We start from the raw sequence: 14,507 nt of genomic DNA on the forward strand, positions 1-14,507 counted from the left end.
GAGACAAACTGTTATTACTCCACAAAGAAAACCAAACAGGAGAATCAAGAGACGAGTTAGATTGGGTTGATCAGTATTAGGCAAATTGAGCTTTATTCTAAAAAATATCCACAATACCTCATAACCAACTTTCTGTCCTCCTCACCTATGGATCACAAACATGGACAATGAAAAGGAAAATGTTACATGTAAAACTGATATATAGAAGAAATAAAACAAAAGTAAGAGATGTTAGACAAATGGAAGCAAGATCACAATGCCAGACAAAAGGTTGACCGATGGAACTAGAAATGTATTCTAAACTGGAGACCCTGGGAAAATAAAAGAAGCAGAGGAAGACCCTAAATGAGATGGGCAAATAACCTGAGGAAACCCACTGGAACTAGATGGATGAACAAGACGACAGACAGGAAAAAGTGTAAAAGACTGCCAAAAGATGGACCAAAGAAGGCTAAATAGATATGTTTCAATCTCAACATCACTTTTGTCGTCTAAAAGACTTTATCTATCATATCCACCCAATGTGTACAATGTTGCATTTTTGTTTTTGTTACTAAGTAGGGTAATTTTCTAAAATGTTACTGCATATAAATCAAAAAGTATAATTTAATTTGAAACATGCTATCCCCTTGTACTTTGGACAATTTGTTATAGTAGGTATTTGGATCTGCATTATTGCTTGAACAGGAGTAATGTGTGATCAAGTATAGTTTTCATACTTAACCCAATTTCTCTTGTTTGTATAAAAATGGTACAAAACCTAATGACATGAGGAAAGCAACGATCAAGAATCAATGAAACTTTGCAATTACTACCAGGTCCTTATAAGTTATTATTAGAGAGCACTTTAAAACTGTTATTGAATCTAAAACCTCGAGTGTTTTAAAATGACAGACATAATATAAATGTGGAAACTTCTTTAGAAGTGATTTTGTAAGAAACTTTCAGACTGTTTTGGAACAATTCAGATTTGTTCCGGTTTGTTTAACAATAGTATTCATCATTATTAGGTTATTTGTGATTGAGGTTATAGATGAAAGAATTCTTAGAAAAATTTAAGAGATACCTGCGAACCCGACTTTTACCAACAGAGGCCCACCTTTTCTGAAAAATTGATATTTCTAGGCACGGATAGTCAAAGAGACCGATTAGGTAACCAGTAAAGTATGTGATCCATTTTAATATTCAAGACCCTGATGAAGAACGGTACACGTTGGTTTAATACCTCTAACTGTTCCTTTGTGTGTGCGGTCAAGCTAATTCGGTAAGCTGGGCAGTGTTAGTTATTCTAAGGCCCCGTTTTCCGGCTCCCGGGTATTTGGGTAACCTCGCCTTCTTAACACTTGCACCCGAGAAAGTTTGAAATTTTTAGGCGCGGCTACATTTAAGACAATGCCAACCAGAAACGCGTTTGCGTAGGGTATTTAATTAGGCAAGGCTAAGCGTCCAAGGTGAAAAAAAGTGGCAATACGGACAGTACCATCGACCCCGATAAACAACTTTCGGTATGCAAAAGTACCATCGCGGGCGCAGCCATCTTCAACGACGGTTACCTAACCTTCAACTCGAAAGGGTACTCACCTAGGTGTTCTCTGGACGTTCAAGCTGGAACAACCAAAACCACACACATAGGTCTTTCCAGGTACGTTTGAGCCAAACTTGGTGCACCAACTATTATAACCAAACCGAAAAAAAAAACTATAACGGTACTGAGACGCGGTACTACTTACTACTACAGCGTACCACGGTACCACGGCGGTTCGAGCGAGCTTACTGAAGACGGAATTCTTGAAGGAAGGCGCTGGGCCGTGCACAGGTAGATTTGGTGGGAGAAAGGTAGCTGGTTTTAAGTGTGTGCGAGTTGTAGGTACCGGGTGGTTCTGTAACTGTTACACCTATAATTACTTTCGGTAGAGACTTGAATGTTTGTTAGACCACCCTGTACAGTCGAGCTGTAAATCACAGGGGGTTTTTGATACCTCGACTGTAAACATACCTGTAGAAGGCAAAGAATGCGTGCTCGTCTGATAAGTTTAAGGGTTGAGACAGGTGATTAGGGTGGGTTTACGTCAGGTTTCTGGAATTGTAACAAGTTTGATAATGGACAGAATATTATCCACAAAGAAGGATATCACCTACCTTATGCACATTCCCAGCAGATAGTTTGTGATTGGTCAAAAAAGCATATTCACAACAATTAGTTTATTATTTCTCTCATTGGGACAATATTTGAGACTATTTATAATCTGAGGGTGCTGAAGTGCTTAAACCAGTTCAAATCTAGATTGGTTTTAGATGCATTCATTGCTTAGGATATCCAGTAAATTGTTTAAATGATTTTTTGTAACATCATATTCCTAAAATAGAGGCAATTACACCTTTTACATTTGTGGTTTTAACACAATTTTCCAAAGTAAACTGTTGATCTCACAGAGAGTTCAATGAGCAAGTAAGTCAGCAAACTTGTAAATTAGGTAGAAATTGTTTTTTTTTTCTATGCTTATTGCTCACTAGAGTTGAATAGATAATAACACCCATTACTCACTGGTTCAGTCCACCCGCGGACACCACCAATATACAGGGTGGTCCAGTTTTAAATGTCAATAATCCATCAATCGATAGCCCATCAAAAAACAAGTTGACATGCATTATGTCATTTTCCTGAAAAACGCTTCCTAAGGAAGGCACAGACCTCCAAAGTTCAGTTTAAAAAAACGTTTTTTTGCTACAACTGTCAGACCAATTTTGATTAAATTTGGAACAAGTAATTATGAAATGAGTACTCGTTATTTGATTTGAATGATATTCTTCAAAATTGTTTATATGCGTCGATATAGTCTTTATTTTCTACGCTCACTGGATATTATTCAAAATTGACAAAAATGTCTATTTGGGTTATTGTATTTTTTACTTTAAAATGATTCAAAGGGATTCATTTAAACGCTGGTAACAGTCTGAATTTTCGAACTATTTTAATTCTAAAAATTAGTGTTCAAGAATAATATCGTAGCATTTAATGCCAAAATTATTTACTTTCATCAATGAAGAGTCTGAAACTTAACTTTTACTATAAAAAATAGTTTAAAATTCGATTTTTCAGTCTTAAAGTACAGTGAAGCGTCTAGCAGTCAATTTAATACTGACAAAGCGTGAAATGGCATGTTTAAGCCTATGGAAAATATAAAAACAGTTTTTTAAGTCTGCTATGTCAAAAACTTGGTGAAGATAACCCTAAAACTTGATTTTCTAAGCTGAAAGCAGTTTTTAAGCCCCAAAAATAGTCCAGAGTTAAAAAGTTAGTCTTCAAGTCAATTTTCATAAATCTAATGTCAATATCCTGTATTTAAGACTATTTTCAAGACTAATATATTGAAATGTATTTTCAAATTATGAAAACTTACTTCAAATCCAAATTTTAAGCTTTTGATGTCACTTTTCATTGGTTCAGAGTCACACACTTTTGGTGTCTGAAGAATTTGCAAGGTTGAAATGTGTGAATTTGTAGTAAAAAATTCTCGATAAAGTAGTTTTTCATGGCTACAAGTCAATTTTCACTACTAAAGTTTTTCCACTTATCTGAAAACAACTGACTGAAAGAGAGTTTTTAAGCCTCTCAAGTCAATTTTCATAGTTTCCAAGTCAATTGTCAAGGCTAAAGTCTTTCAATTTGTCTGAAAACTGGTTACAAATACAATTTTTAAGCCTCTCAAGTCAATTTTCACCGTTTCAAAGTAAATTTACTGGTTTCTAACTCAATTTTCAAAACTAAAGTCTTTCAATTTGTCTGGAAACTATGAAAACTGGCTACAAAGACATTTTTTAAGCTTCTTAAGTCAATTTTCATCATTTTTAAGACAATTTTTAAGTTGGGTTTTGGGCCTTTGAACGTAATAACTCAATTATCTCGTAAACGAAGTTTCAAATCAGAATTTTATAAGAGATCCTTTATTTGTCAAATTGAACAAGGAAAGTAAAAAAAACTGAAATTTTTGCAAATTATCCAATGACGTAGAGAATAAGGCCGAAAAATGAAAACCATTATTGCTCCAGCGGTCTGACAGTTATGATTATTTTCAGGAAAATGACAGTGTATGTTAACTTATTTTTTTGATGGGCTATCGAATGGTAAATTATTGACATTTAAAACTGGACCACCCTGTATAGCAAAAATCAAAGTAAAATGGAGTGACGTAACAGTTAATAGAAACTTTGGTTGAATGCATTCTAGTTATATACCATCATCATTACATTTTTAGCCTTTATAACATTCTGTTGTGTGTTTCTAACTTAATTTTAGTCTATTCACACTCTTAAAATGTAGTAAAATCAGTATAAACAGTACTAAAGGTATTTTAAAGTATCATGAGTGAAATTTTGACAGTGTGACATTTGTCAGTTACAGTTCTGTCTTAAACTTGGTCAAATTCGATCCCATGGAGATGCAAAATTTGAAAAATTTGGTTGTAAATACTTCTGCACCCATGTAATGGCTATTACTCACTGGATGGTTCATCTCCGTGAGTAATAGTTATCATTGCATGCTGGTTGAATAATATGAGTACTATTAATCAACATGTATGTTCCTTTCTCTTCTTATCAACTTTAACTCTAATTTGAATTTTTATTTAAGTGTAAAATTGCACTCTTGAAAGACCAAATCTATAAAACATTATAAAACATTTGGAATACTGCCCACAATCTCATTAAAAAAATATATTTTACATTTACTAGACTCATTTAAAGCGTGACCAAGTACAATTGCCATAACTTAACATTATCTTCATGCAATAATCTTAACGTAAATATGTAAGAGTTTCTCCTCATAGAATTTGGTGCTCGAGGAATGCGAAGAAAATGTTCCATTTCTACGGCAATTACGTTATTGCGTCGGTTTGCAAAACTTGGTCAAAACCAATATGATGTGGCATGCAGAATTCAGGTGGAAATTGGTGCAAATCGTCTCCGTTCGACGTTCAACGACCCAAGAAATAAACCGTTGGCCAGGGCCAACGCAAGAATGCGACCCGACCGTACCCAAACACTCGGTATATTGGTCAGGCGTCGTCCGAATATAGGCCGTTCCTATTGGTCACATTCTGACCTCATTTCGTTCTGATAACTCAATTCCCACCAATTGTCACGTACTAATCAACCTGCGACTAAAATGAGTGGAATTGCACCCCATGAACAGGTTGAAGTAAAACCGGAAAAGTGTCTGGTAAACTGCTTTTTAAATACTGATTTTGGCACGTACTAAGCATAATAACAATTTAAAGGTAAAGCCAAGAAGGTATTGAGTTTTATTAGTTTTAAATCACTTGACACCCAAAATTTGATTTTTAAACAAGTGTGAGAAAGTTGGGTAGAACATCGTATAAACTAATTGTTTTATGATTTCTCACGCCTTTGATGAGAAAGGAAAGCCAAAGTAGGAGATAATTTTTATTACTTTAAGCTTAACACTTAAAGTAAAACATATTAGTAAGCCTTCTAATTGGTAACAATACTTTTTAAGGCAGCTGGTTTACTCGCCAGTCCAAGTTTTTGTGAAATCAACAGTAGGTTAAGACAGCGAATGCATCGTTTGGCTGTTTAAAGTCGAATTACTGATTAGCTGCAAATTAAGTCAAAATTTTTAGCATTTAAACCAACGGAGCATTCAGGAATTAATAAACAACCAGTGAACTAAACTCTAAAAAAATTAGGAATCTGTTAGTTGATTTTTGGTAAAAATTTGTGACAGATGTACTGCGACCTGATTAGATCTATTGTACCCCATCTTCTTCTGCTATCTCCAGGTTTCCTTGTTCATCAAGATTTAGTTCCTTTAGGAATTTCAGCATCTTGAGTGGGTCTATTTGAGGTATTTCCTCCACAGCCAGCTGGTATAATCCCAGTGTGTTTAATCTTCTGTAGCGTACAGCATAACACTCCAGCAAGATGTGGTGGGGTGTTTCTGGTTCTTCTCCGCAGAACCTGCAGGTACTGTCCTCTTCTAGAACTAGACCTTCCTTAGGTGTTCTCTGAATCGACAATGACCCGTTTGAAACCCCGTTAATGCCTTGAGACTAATTTTGCTGAGGTTAATCAGTGTCTTCGTTCTTGCTCGGTTAAAATTGCCGAGGAGATCTTTGGCCTGCCTCAGTCCTGGAAGTCTTTGCCAGTGCGTTGCTCTCAGTTCTTCTTCAGCTTTATTAAGTTCTTCCTGGACAATGCTTTTCCAAAGCCGCAGAATGGTTCTGGCTCGATCAGTGGTGAGGATGCTCCTTTTCGTGCCAGAGTATCTACTTGTTCGTTACCCTCTACTCCGACGTGCCCCGGAACCCAGAGGAGGGTTACCTTGTTGTTCCTTCCTAGATCATTGAGCTTTCCTAGGCAGTCCAGAACCATCATCGAGTTGATGTTAGATGAGCTCAACGCTTTGATGGCTGCCTACTCTCCATCCTGTATATGATGACTTAGTTCCGTAGTAAGTTTTGAGAACCATGTCCTTAAGAAGAAAGTTCTATTTCCCTTGGAGAACAGATTTTAAAAAGTGATATTTGCTTTTGTTACTAATAATATATCCGGGGTACTCAAGCTTCTTCCAGGTTTCTCTAATATCTTCTCTATCCACAATCAGCTCATTTTTCTCTTTGAATTTTCCTGTAACTTCTCTCACTTTCCTATGTACATTGCACTCATCGAATCTGCTTTGCAGTACTTCTATTTCTTGGCATTTCTCATCAAATTCCAAACCAATATCCCTTTTTATGCTTTCGTGTTGATGAGAAACTGTTCTTTATTTTCTCAAACAAAGTTTCTTCTGTCATCCATGATTTATTTTTCCTTCCATCATTCTTCAGGTTCCTATCTTTGACATTAGTTGTTATTGTCATCAAGTATCATTATTTGTTCTTCTGTGTTATCCGCAATCAGTCTGCATTAGTCGTTGATATCCTTCTTTTCTTGGTTCCTTACTGGTGCCGTTCTTAAGTTTCCTAAGATTATATTTTGGCTGTTTTGTTTTATATTCCCCGACAAGTGGATTGTGGTCTTGTGAAGCTGTTTCTATATCTTTCTTTGTTTATGGATTTATTCAGATATATAATCTATCTGGTTTTGGATGATATGGTCTTCTCCTTCATCGTTTCTGGGAGAAATCCCATGGTATAGTCTTCTGTTTGGTAGCTTATAGAAGGTGTTTGTTATTATTAAGTCATGTTTAGATTATATATATTATATTTAGATATTAAATGCTTTTAAACTTATCTAGAAGCTCTCAAAAGATTTCAAGACAGTCTAAAAGCTTCCGTATGCTTCTAGAGTAGTTTAACAGCTTCCAAAAGTTTCTAGAATCATCTACAAGGTTTTAAATGCCTTAAAAGCAGTCCAGAAACTTCAATGCTCTTTAAACCGTCCAACCACCTTCCAAATGCTTCTTAAGTAGTCTAAAGCATTCCAAAACCGTCTAGAAGCTTCCAAAAGCTTCTAGAACACAATAAAGGGTTCCAAATGATCACCAACTAGTCTGGAAGCTCTCAAGTTTTAAATGATTTAAAAGCAGTCCAAAATCTTCAATGCTTTTTAAAATCTCCAGATAGCTTCCAAATGCTCCTAAATAAGTAGTTTAAAAAAATTTCAAAATACTACAGAAACTCTAAAATGCTTCTAAACCAGTCGAAAGACTTCCGAAAGCTTTTAGAACAGTCTAGAAGCTCTCAACAGGTCTAAAAGTTTCCGTATGCTTTTAGAGCAGGTCAAAAGTTTCTAGAACCGTCTATAAAGTTTCAAATGTCTTAACAGCAGTCCAGAACCTGCAAAATGTTCTTAAAGTAGTCTAAAAAGATTTCTACAGAAACTCCAAAATGCTTCTAATAAAGCAGTCGGAAAAAACAGCTTTCAAATCAAAAAAAAATCAAACAACAACTTTCAAAACAGTCTAGAATCTTCCAAATGCTTTTCAACTTATATAGAAGCTCTCAAAAGATTTCAAGACAGTCTAAAAGGTTCCGTATGCTTCTAGAGCAGTTTAACAGATTGTAAAAGTTTTTAGAACCGTCTACAAGGTTTTAAATGCTTTAAAAGCAGTCCAATGCTCTTTAAACTGTCCAAATGCAGTAGTCGAAAGCATTTCAAAACAGTCTAGAAGCTTCCAAAAGCTTTCAGAACACTATAAAGGCTTCCAAATAATCTTCAACTAGTCTAGAAGCTCTCAAAAAATTCCAAGGCAGTCTACAAGCTTCCGTATGGCTTCTAAAGCAGTTTAAAAGCTTCCATAAGTTGATAGAACAGTTCATAAGCTTTAAAAGCAGTCCAAAATCTTCAATGCTTTTTAAAATCTCCAGAAACTTTCCAAATGCTTCTAAACAAGTAGTCTAAAAAAATTTCAAAATACTACAGAAACTCCAAAATGCTTCTAAAACAGTCTAAAGCCTTCCAAAAGCGTTTCGAACAGTCTAAGAAGCTATCAAACAGTCTAAAAGTTTCCGTATGCTTTTAGAGCAGTTTAAAAGCTTCCAAAAGTTTCTAGAACCGTCTATAAAGTTTCAAATGTCTTAAAAGCAGTCCAGAACCTGAATGTTCTTAAAGTAGTCTAAAAAGATTTCTACAGAAACTCCAAAATGCTTCTAAAGCAGTCGGAAGCCTTTCAAAACAGTCTAGAAGATTCCAAAAGCTTTTAGAACATTCTAAAGACTTCCAAATGCTCTTCAACTAGTCTAGAAGCTCTCAAATATTATCAAAACAGTGTAGAAGCTTCCAAAAAACTCTAAAACCATCTATGAATTTCCAAATGCCTCTAAAGCATTGCAGAACCTTTAATATGCTCTTTAAACTCTCCAAAAACCTTCCAGATGCTCCTTAAGTAATTCAAAAAAATTTAAAAGTTTTTAAAAAGCTTCAAAAATTTTCTAGAACTTGAACAAAAGAATTTTGGGCTTTTTTACAGATTTGTAGGGTTTTTAATCCGGACTCTAGTCATAACATTTCTGTACTAGAAGCATCATCAAGAATAGAGCCTCTCTAATACCCAGCTCATTTCTTGTGGTATACTCTAGAATGAATCAAGTTCACTATTCTACTAAAATCATCATGTTAAACGAACCTTAATCGTATAGGCTTAATTAAAATTCATAGTGGTCGTCTTCGGTTGTTGAACTGGTTTATTAATAATATTTGCGGCGATGTTAGTTAATAAGTAGCGCAAACCGTTTAGATTTACCCTCCGTTATAGACTAAACTAGATTTAGCTACTTATTTTTATGGTATTCGGGGTCGGAAACTTATTTACTGTTTGATTAATATTAGTTTCAGTTAAATATGTAAAGTACGGAAATTATTACTTTTCCGCACGCAAAACGGTTTGAACATTTGAATCAAGTTGCGCCATCTATTTCATATCTCACAGTTGTGATTCTATATCCGTTCAGCCACCAGTAAATTAAATACTTATTTATCACATCATAATAACATCTATGCTAATGTCCTGTAAAAAAAGGAAATAAAAAACCTGTCGATTTCGTAAGGTAATTAAAAGACGTACATTTAACACTCCGATGCATCGATAATCAAGCTTTCTTCATGCAGGAGGAAGCAATTCATTTCTTTTGCAGCAAACCGTGAAAACGTTCTCCTCCGATTTCACAATTTAACAGTTTTGACGTGGAGAAAAAATTATTTTTTTCACACCCACAGTGATGTTATGGTAAATTCCTTAACAGTTTAGGGGACGAATAAGTATAGGCAATTGCCAGTGACTGAACGGTTGTGAAATCACAGTCTAATCCTGACTGTGAGATATATGAAATAGACTAAGTACAGGGTGTCTGAAATTTGATGGTTTTACCAGGTATCTCCAAAAGCAGGTTTGCAAGGTTTTTGCAAACCGACTTTTATGAAAGGAATGTTAGAGCAGTCGTACTTTCCACAGTTGCCCCATTTCTGAGCTACAGGGTGATTTTGAAAATATGACAGTTAGAAATCATTAAAAATTAAAAAGGTAGTAGGAATTCTCCTTGTATGTACACATTTTTGATACTTTTCCAAATAACCGAGTTAAGCTTGGTTAAACACTTGTTTAGAGTCTTTTAAAGCGTTTTGTGCATTAGCCAAGTTTTTTAGAAATATCTCTCTGAGAAGGCCCTTAAGGGCAACAGTGCCCTAACCCAATCTGGTAAAACGTAAAATTCTCTACAACTTTCTTCAACGTTTTTTTCATATTTTTCCAAATAGCCGAGTTAAGCTTGGTTGAACTTGTTCACAGTCTTTTAAAGCGCTTTTTGTGCGTTAGCCAAGTTTTTTTAGAAATATCTCTCTGAGAAGGCCCTTAAGGGCAACAGTGCCCTAACCCAATCTGGTAAAACGTAAAATTCCCTACAACTTTCTTCTTCTACACTTTTTTCATATTTTTTCAAATAACCGAGTTAAGCTTGGTTGAACTTGTTTACAGTCTTTTAAAGCGCTTTTTGTGCGTTAGCCAAGTTTTTCAGAAATATCTCTCTGAGAAGGCCCTTAAGGGCAACAGTGCCCTAACCCAATCTGGTAAAACGTAAAATTCTCTACAACTTTCTTCAACGTTTTTTTCATATTTTTCCAAATAGCCGAGTTAAGCTTGGTTGAACTTGTTCACAGTCTTTTAAAGCGCTTTTTGTGCGTTAGCCAAGTTTTTTTAGAAATATCTCTCTGAGAAGGCCCTTAAGGGCAACAGTGCCCTAACCCAATCTGGTAAAACGTAAAATTCCCTACAACTTTCTTCTTCTACACTTTTTTCATATTTTTCCAAATAACCGAGTTAAGCTTGGTTGAACTTGTTTACAGTCTTTTAAAGCGCTTTTTGTGCGTTAGCCAAGTTTTTTAGAAATATCTCTCTGAGAAGGCCCTTAAGGGCAACAGTGCCCTAACCCAATCTGGTAAAACGTAAAATTCTCTACAACTTTCTTCAACGTTTTTTTCATATTTTTCCAAATAGCCGAGTTAAGCTTGGTTGAACTTGTTCACAGTCTTTTAAAGCGCTTTTTGTGCGTTAGCCAAGTTTTTTTAGAAATATCTCTCTGAGAAGGCCCTTAAGGGCAACAGTGCCCTAACCCAATCTGATAAAACGTAAAATTCCCTACAACTTTCTTCTTCTACACTTTTTTCATATTTTTCCAAATAACCGAGTTAAGCTTGGTTGAACTTGTTTACAGTCTTTTAAAGCGCTTTTTGTGCGTTAGCCAAGTTTTTTAGAAATATCTCTCTGAGAAGGCCCTTAAGGGCAACAGTGCCCTAACCCAATCTGGTAAAACGTAAAATTCTCTACAACTTTCTTCAACGTTTTTTTCATATTTTTCCAAATAGCCGAGTTAAGCTTGGTTGAACTTGTTCACAGTCTTTTAAAGCGCTTTTTGTGCGTTAGCCAAGTTTTTTTAGAAATATCTCTCTGAGAAGGCCCTTAAGGGCAACAGTGCCCTAACCCAATCTGATAAAACGTAAAATTCCCTACAACTTTCTTCTTCTACACTTTTTTCATATTTTTCCAAATAACCGAGTTAAGCTTGGTTGAACTTGTTTACAGTCTTTTAAAGCGCTTTTTGTGCGTTAGCCAAGTTTTTTAGAAATATCTCTCTGAGAAGGCCCTTAAGGGCAACAGTGCCCTAACCCAATCTGGTAAAACGTAAAATTCCCTACAACTTTCTTCTTCTACACTTTTTTCATATTTTTCCAAATAACCGAGTTAAGCTTGGTTGAACTTGTTCACAGTCTTTTAAAGCGCTTTTTGTGCGTTAGCCAAGTTTTTTTAGAAATATCTCTCTGAGAAGGCCCTTAAGGGCAACAGTGCCCTAACCCAATCTGATAAAACGTAAAATTCCCTACAACTTTCTTCTTCTACACTTTTTTCATATTTTTCCAAATAACCGAGTTAAGCTTGGTTGAACTTGTTTACAGTCTTTTAAAGCGCTTTTTGTGCGTTAGCCAAGTTTTTTAGAAATATCTCTCTGAGAAGGCCCTTAAGGGCAACAGTGCCCTAACCCAATCTGGTAAAACGTAAAATTCTCTACAACTTTCTTCAACGTTTTTTTCATATTTTTCCAAATAGCCGAGTTAAGCTTGGTTGAACTTGTTCACAGTCTTTTAAAGCGCTTTTTGTGCGTTAGCCAAGTTTTTTTAGAAATATCTCTCTGAGAAGGCCCTTAAGGGCAACAGTGCCCTAACCCAATCTGATAAAACGTAAAATTCCCTACAACTTTCTTCTTCTACACTTTTTTCATATTTTTCCAAATAACCGAGTTAAGCTTGGTTGAACTTGTTTACAGTCTTTTAAAGCGCTTTTTGTGCGTTAGCCAAGTTTTTTAGAAATATCTCTCTGAGAAGGCCCTTAAGGGCAACAGTGCCCTAACCCAATCTGGTAAAACGTAAAATTCTCTACAACTTTCTTCAACGTTTTTTTCATATTTTTCCAAATAGCCGAGTTAAGCTTGGTTGAACTTGTTCACAGTCTTTTAAAGCGCTTTTTGTGCGTTAGCCAAGTTTTTTTAGAAATATCTCTCTGAGAAGGCCCTTAAGGGCAACAGTGCCCTAACCCAATCTGGTAAAACGTAAAATTCCCTACAACTTTCTTCTTCTACACTTTTTTCATATTTTTCCAAATAACCGAGTTAAGCTTGGTTGAACTGGTTCACAGTCTTTTAAAGCGCTTTTTGTGCGTTAGCCAAGTTTTTTTAGAAATATCTCTCTGAGAAGGCCCTTAAGGGCAACAGTGCCCTAACCCAATCTGGTAAAACGAAAAATTCTCTACAACTTTCTTCAACGTTTTTTTCATATTTTTCCAAATAGCCGAGTTAAGCTTGGTTGAACTTGTTCACAGTCTTTTAAAGCGCTTTTTGTGCGTTAACAAAGTTTTTTAGAAATATCTCTCTGAGAAGGCCCTTAAGGGCAACAGTGCCCTAACCCAATCTGGTAAAACGTAAAATTCTCCACAAATTTCTTCTTCTACACTTTTTTCATATTTTTCGAAATAACCGAGTTAAGCTTGGTTGAACTTGTTCACAGTCTTTTAAAGCGTTTTTTGTGCGTTAACAAAGTTTTTTAGAAATATCTCTCTGAGAAGGCCCTTAAGGGCAACAGTGCCCTAACCCAATATGGTAAAACGTAAAATTCTCTACAACTTTCTTTTTCTACATTTTTTTCATATTTTTCCAAATAACCGAGTTACGCTTGGTTGAACTTGTTCACAGTCTTTTAAAGCGCTTTTTGTGCGTTAACGAAGTTTTTCGAAAATATCTCTCTGAGAAGGCCCTTAAAGACAAAGATGCTCTTATCCATTCTGGTAAAGGGTGAAATTCTCTACAACTTTTTCATCTTCTTCACTTTTTTCATATTTTTCCAAATAACCGAGTTAAGCTTGGTTGAACTTGTTCACAGTCTTTTAAAGCGTTTTTTGTGCGTTAACAAAGTTTTTTAGAAATACCTCTCTGAGAAGGCCCTTAAGGGCAACAGTGCTCTAACCCAATCTGGTAAAGAGTAAAATTCTCTACAACTTTCTTCTTCTACACTTTTTTCATATTTTTCCAAATAACCGAGTTACGCTTGGTTGAACTTGTTCACAGTCTTTTAAAGCGCTTTTTGTGCGTTAACGAAGTTTTTCGAAAATATCTCTCTGAGAAGGCCCTTAAAGACAAAGATGCTCTTATCCATTCTGGTAAAGGGTGAAATTCTCTACAACTTTCATCTTCTTCACTTTTTTCATATTTTTCCAAATAACCGAGTTAAGCTTGGTTGAACTTGTTCACAGTCTTTTAAAGCGTTTTTTGTGCGTTAACAAAGTTTTTTAGAAATACCTCTCTGAGAAGGCCCTTAAGGGCAACAGTGCTCTAACCCAATCTGGTAAAGAGTAAAATTCTCTACAACTTTCTTCTTCTACACTTTTTTCATATTTTTCCAAATAACCGAGTTACGCTTGGTTGAACTTGTTCACAGTCTTTTAAAGCGCTTTTTGTGCGTTAACGAAGTTTTTCGAAAATATCTCTCTGAGAAGACCCTTAAACACAAAAATGCTCTTATCCATTCTGGTAAAGGGTGAAATTCTCTACAACTTCCCTCTTTTACACTTTTTTCATATTTTTTCACATAACCGAGTTACGCCTGTTTGAACTTGAAGGTTTCCCATTATTTTTTAAGAATTACGGTTTTTACAATGGTTATAACCTTTAACCAGTTTTTTCACGTGACATTTCCGCCATTCTGACATGTTTTAATTGATTTATATCAACCAGTTTTTCCAAAGTCACGTGATCTTTTTCCCGGTCATTTTGATTTACCTTTTTCTAAACCTTTTTTACTTTTCTGTTCTGTCAGTCACGTGACACACGCACACACAATTCCGCCATTTTAGCTGTTTTTTGGTAAAGTGTCACGTGAGTTTTTTCATCATTTACCCAACCATTTTATCCACGTGGTTTCTAGATCACTTTTTTTAAACTTTTTATTCAATCGTGAATAACTATCTTATTTGACACAAAATGTATGAACTTTTATATGTCGATGGATAG

The 14,507-nt window shown here is 35.4% G+C and overlaps 1 protein-coding gene across 2 annotated transcripts in view; it reads right to left on the reverse strand.

Annotated features, from left to right (window-relative positions):
* The window catches only part of uif (sushi, von Willebrand factor type A, EGF and pentraxin domain-containing protein uif), a 64,368-nt gene extending 62,604 nt beyond the window's left edge, over window positions 1-1,764 (reverse strand). Inside the window, exon 1 of one of the 2 annotated variants that reach the window (XM_081991441.1) lies at window positions 1,582-1,764. The gene's annotated coding sequence lies outside the window, so the exon portion shown is untranslated. The remainder of the gene's footprint in view (window positions 1-1,581) is intronic. The other variant, XM_081991351.1, reaches the window with a different exon arrangement.
* Window positions 1,765-14,507: the final 12,743 nt, after the last annotated feature.

Source organism: Ips typographus, linkage group LG1, assembly GCF_016097725.1.
Source record: "Ips typographus isolate SLU linkage group LG1, UJ_Ityp_2.0, whole genome shotgun sequence".
NCBI classification, from domain to species: domain Eukaryota; kingdom Metazoa; phylum Arthropoda; class Insecta; order Coleoptera; family Curculionidae; genus Ips; species Ips typographus.